We start from the raw sequence: 6,178 nt of genomic DNA on the forward strand, positions 1-6,178 counted from the left end.
TTCGTTTCTCAATTGTGAGTTTCGTCTCATGGTCCAATTATATTGCCCGACATTTGGATTGGAAAAATAATCCCCCGAATACCACACGAGTTTCAAAATTAATCGGGCATTTTCCTCAAGGTTCCCTACATACAAACGAAGTCGTCAAGTTTTTCAGGAAAAATCACTCGTGCTTCGCACTCGTGATTTTTTAACCTGAAAAGCTTGTTTTTTCTATTTTTTCACTTTTTTCAAAAAATCGCTTGTATCCACGATAACTCAAAAAATAATTGAGATAAAAACTTCAAACTTTGTATGATTATAGCGCCGTTGGTAACGAAGGCTGGTATTGTCGGTGAGTGAAATCGGCCCAGTAGTTCGTGAGATATTTAACTTTATAATCGAAAATTCTTCCTTTAATATCTCAAAAACTACTGGACCAAATGCATTCTGCTTGCTCTCAAAATTTTCGTCTGAGTGGTGGCTATCGATGCAAATCAAAATATAGGTACCATTCAGTTGAAAGTTTTCGAGATATTTCAATTTTTCTCTTTTTTTGAGATCAGATTCCTATTTTCGACTGTGAAGTGGTTTAGACTTCTATTAACGCTGCCAAATTCATCATTCATATCAGGTTGGTGTCTGGTTATTATATGGTCCTGATCATGAATGTAACGCGTGGTCAAGACAGGCCCTGAACCGGGCACCCGTGTCCGCATCTTATACGGAGATCCTAGCCCCGACCTGATCTGGGGAACTACATCAGGTCTATGCCGAATTAACTTATACGGTCCTAATTGAGTCATTCCAAATTGTGGCATTCCAAATTTCCAAATTTGAGTCAACTCTGGCTTCGATCCATCACAGAAGTGGAATTGGATTTTGGAATGGAATAACTACGGATCCATTCGGAAGCATACTACCAATGGAATTGGTAGAAATTAAAAACGAGAGAAAGTAGTATCACAAAAAGCGACAGTAAAAAAGCTTCGGTAGAATAGGCTTCTACCTCTGCTTGTTATACTTCCTATGAAGGTGTTTCAGATTTTCGAGTATCATTTGCTTTTGCTCTACTTTCTTCTCTCCATTGATTTTGACGGATACTTTATCTTTCATCCCTAGCATGACACGTCTATTCTCCAGATACAACTTGTGTACTTTCTCGACCGTTTGTTTTGGAAGTGAATGGCCTGCTTTTGCAATTGGTGAGGCAAATACTCCTTTGTCTTCTCTCAATTTTTTCGCTCTTGACGCCATGTATCTCATAATGCCAAATTCAGAAGCGATTTTCCGCTCGCTCCACGACTCTGGAAGAACCGTCAAGATTTGCAAGCGCTCACCGTACTTTTCCAGATCATTGAATTTTTTCTTCAAACCATCCAGCATTTCTTCTAATTCTATTTCTCTCGAAGATCGATAGCGCTTTGATAAAGAAGGATCAGCGTCACTTTGGTCATCTTCCGCATCAGAATGCATGGGGGAACTGGAGAATTCAGATACATTGTCCGCTTCTTCATCGATTGAAATGCCGGAATCGTCGAGATGGAAAGACCGACCTGATCTCAGAGAATTGTTCATCACATCTGGGCTTTTTTCGGGTGTTTCAGCTTGGGGCTTTGATATCTCGGGTGGGGTGTCCGAACATCGAAGATGTGTATCATGAAGGTTCACCATTGAGACGGGTGGAATCACATAATTCGGGGCCATCTTCCGGCACTGGCCACAGATTTTTGCAGACTTTGGTAGAAAGGGAAACTTCTTGTGTATTGCCGAAAAAATGGGCCACAAATCCAAACCATTGTGTCCCTTCTGACCAGGAATCCGCATCGGATTCGCACACCTATCACTTCGCGGCATTCTATGAAATGCAAAATTATCAAATCCAATCCAAAATGATCCGAAAAATGAGGATTATTCCAATAAGTAACGTGAAAACTGCTTATCTTGATACAACAGACAGGAAAATGCGAATCGATTCGCAAGGAATTGTACAACGATGAAAACTCAATGAGGAAGTTGAAATTTTCACTAAAACTAGAGCGTCAGGAAAAACTGATGATATTAAATCAATGAATTGATTCTTTTTGTTTTCTTTTCTCATTTGTTTGGTCATGATTAGGCGAACTTCCGATGATGATGACCCAGTATAGCTCTCATAAAAAGCGAAAAGAGGCAAAAATGAGAAGAAAATTTTTTTCCCGGCGCATTGTTTCTCTTTTCCATCGTGACCATCTCTTTTCTAACTAATATTCTTTAAAGGTATGGATTAAAATATCAATTTCTCCATAAAAACAAAGCTGCTCTCCTAAAAGGCCTAAAAACACGAAAATTTAGGAAACAAAAATTTTCTCCGGTACACTGGTTGTCTCTTTCACGATGGCGTATTTTTTTCCATCATATATCGACGTCCTCTATGAGAAAAAAAAATATTCCAGTCGAATACCGGACGGCCCTAGAGCCGAAAAAAAATAAAAACTTGAAAGTTCATCGAAATTTAGGTGTAGAAATTTCTTGCAAGCCTATGAAATATTTTTTCCTGAAAGTATGAATGAAAATAAAGAAATTTTTTTTTTATTTGTTCGAATCGGATGCGCCATTCAAAAGTTATGAATTTTTGAAAATTTAAAGTTTGGTAGTCATCATCTCAGAAACAAAAAATCATGAGGCAATGAAATTTGGCAGGAATAGTCTCTATATATTGTATGTATGTTTATTAACTTCCCTTACGGGACACAATCTGATTAGAATACTTGTCACATATTTTATACCTTAACAATTATTCTAACTTACATTCCCTCCTCATTCATTCTCTCACCCACACCTCTAAACCTTTCCTCCCTTCTCTCCCCCATCGAAACCATCTACACACTCAAACAGAAACCACACTCACATGCTCTCTTTACCGGGCCACACCGTTACACTCTGGCCTCCCTCCCTCTCCTCCTACACCGTCACTCTTCCTCACTCCCAAATACACACTGTCTCTTCCTCTCTCTCTCCTCACGCGCTGACCGGCTGCCTCTCCTTCCGTCTCCTCCTTCTGCCGAGCTCCATGTCTCCGTCCTTCACTCCCAGCATTACTTGCCCTAGTGCGCGCCGGTTTCCGTCCGCGCCCAAGAGAGCTACTCAGTTCACTCCCCCGCCGCTTACTGCCACCGGCGCCACTATTCCTCTCACTCATTAACCTCCTCCTCCTGTTTCTTTCCTCTAACCTGGCCTTTCCCTGTCCCTTTCTCTTCATCCTTTGTCCCCTCTTTTTTCTCTCCATCTTCCTCCTGTTTCATTCGACCATTCTGACCTTTCCCTGTCTCTTTCACGTCATTCTTTTCCCCCACTTTCTTCTTTTCATCTTCCTCTTCCTTCTCTCTACACCATACTTTCTTTTCTGCATCCCATGACCACCATATTCCCTCAATTCCTACCCTTCCTTCCTCTCCTATCACACATTTTCCCTCCCTCTCTGCTGCCATCGCCCTCGCCCTCAGCATCCACCTCATTCTTCTCTCTTCAAACGACAGGTCCCTATCAACGTATAGCCCAAAATCTTCCACTATCCTCACCTTACTCCGCAACACCATCTGGGCTACTTCCTTCCCACTCAATTCCACTACCAGCACCCTATCACCTCTGCCATCCCTCCTCTCCTCCATCCTCACTATTTCCACCTCCTCACCACAGACCTTCTCCAGCATCCTCCTTGCTTCTTTCCTAGCATTCCACCCATCTTCCGTAAGCCCCATTATAATCACCCCTTTTTCCTCAGTTTTTTCCGCTCCTCCAGCATCTGTTCCTCCCTCTCTCTCCTCCTTTTCTCCACTCTCTCTCATCCGCTCTTCTCCTCCTCATGTCTTACTCGTGCTTTGTCTCCTCCATCCATGTCCGGTTCCTCTTTTATATCCTTATCGTCTGCCGTAGCGTTCTCCACCTTTTCCTCCTCCTCCACTACCTTTGTCTCCTTCCTCTTCTCCATGTCCTGCTCTCCTGCCTGCTGCACTACCCCGTTTCCTCCTATCTCCACTTCCGACTTATCCCCTTCCTGATTCCCCTGTACCACACTCAGCTTCCTCATCTCAGGTACCTCCGTACCACTTCCTCCTCACGCCTCACCCTCTTCCTTCACCGTCGTTCCGTCCCTCCTTTCGCCTCTTCCTTTTCCTTCTTCCAGCTCACTGCTCATTTTCTCCTCTTCCTCTTCCTCCTCAAGGTTTCCTCTTCCTCTTCCTCCTCAACCTCCCCAACAACTCTTTCAGCACCTTTCTCAGCCCTTCAAAGCACATTATCACTTCCCTCTTCCACTGTCTATCCTCTTCCCTCCATCTCTTCCACTCCTCCATCTCAACCATTTCCGCAATCTTTACTACTAATATTTTTCCTTCTCTTTTAAGCATACGCTCTGCTGTCTTTGCCGAAACTGACTCGTATCTCACTAATTCTCACTAAACCGGTAAATCGTTTAGGGGGGGAGGGGTTCTAGTCAAAACAATTTCTTTGTGTACCTCTCTGTTGTTATCCTCTTCTCTTTCATTCTCCGCTGTCTCTTTCTCTCCTCTGTATACCCCTGCTTGTTTGCTCTCGCCGCGTGTCTCTCCTGTTCCCTTATTTCTGTCCCTGGAGCGACACTTTCCCTGCAGCCATCACTCATCAACATTAACGAGTTCCTCCCACAAAATCTCCATAATCTCAGACGCGCTGTGAGGACTGCTGCCAAGGAGAGAAGCTTTCATACCTTCATTCGAAATGGAGCTGTGTTCATAAAGAAAGAGAAGGCGGATGCTCCAACCAGAATCTCATCGACGGCTGAATTGAAACACTTTTTGGCGGGCCCTCAATAAACTCTTCGGCTTCTGCTATATTTCCTGTCTCCAATCTTTCTCTTTCTCTCTCTTCTGTTTCTCAGTCTCTCGCTCCGCTTTTGCTAACACATTCCTACCTTAAGCACAGTCAGGCGACAGCTGGAATTGGAGGGTTTGCGTGTATGTCATCTTAATGTGAACTCTCCCAGAGTGCGCTGGTGCGCTGGTGCGCTCGCTTTGCTCCGATTTTTCTCTGAGCCTTGTGCCGCACGGAGCCACTCATCATACTCATTGATCAGACTCCTGGCTTGATCTGTGCCTGATTGATCATGATGACACGCTTCTATCTTACTGGAAGACAGAGGCCCCCTTTGTAGATGGTCACGATCTTATCACTGCAACAATACAGGCTGTCCTGCCGCGCCCATCTGTGAGTAAGGACTTCACTTACAGGGATTTTGCCACTCTGGATCTTGATGTGCTATTGTCGCAGCTTGCTGGGAGTGACTGGTCGGTGTTTAATGACCTGTCGTCTCCAGACGAAATGACTGCATGTCGGGGCGGAAATATTGGCGTCGCTATGGACGCTGCTGTCCCGCTCAAGACGGTAAGGAAGTCCTCGAAGTGCAAGCCGTGGTTTACTGATCGGATCGTTGCTCTTGTAGCGGAAAGAGATCGCCTGTACCGTGTGTACAAACGTACTCACTCTCGTCAGGCACTCTTAACCTATCGCACGGCTCGTGATCGTGCTCATCATGAGGTTGAGGCGGCACGTCAACTTTTCTTCCAGCGCAGGCTGGAGCCTCTCTTTGACCCTTCACTCATCTGAAAGGAGCTCAGAAGGCTTGGTGTGGTGACTGGGAATGACTCAACACCCGATTTCCATCCTGATGTCTTGAATCGTTGCTTTACTGGAGTGTCCTTTGACGAGACAGAGCGTTCGCTGGATGGGTTCTTGAACTCGGCTGAGCTAGGGGCCATCCCTCCTGCCGTGGGTTTCTCCTTCAGGCCAGTCACTGCTGATGAGGTACAGAAGGATGTTCTGCACTTCTCTACCGAAGCTAAAGGGACTGATGGTGTTCCCCGGTCGGTGGTTCTGGCTTCCATGCCGATTCTAATACCTCATCTAGTGATGCTCTTTAACATCTCTTTCGCTCGGTCCTACTTTCGCTCTGAGCGGAGGAGGTCCCTTATTGTTGCGCTTGGCAAGGTGAAAAACTCTGTGTCATCTAATGACTTCAGGCCGATTGCCTTGCTCTGTTTCCTCTCCAAGGGGTTGGAAAAACGTGCTTCCCAGCATATCTCCGGCTTCTTTGCTGAGTGCTTCATTCTGGACTCCCTGTAGACGGGCTTCCGTCCATTCAATGGGACGCAGACGGCGCTATTGAAACTGACAGACGACATTA

The sequence above is a fragment of the Diachasma alloeum genome, unplaced genomic scaffold (assembly GCF_001412515.2).
Source record: "Diachasma alloeum isolate Michigan unplaced genomic scaffold, Dall2.0 Dall_scaffold_00493, whole genome shotgun sequence".
Lineage (NCBI taxonomy): Eukaryota > Metazoa > Arthropoda > Insecta > Hymenoptera > Braconidae > Diachasma > Diachasma alloeum.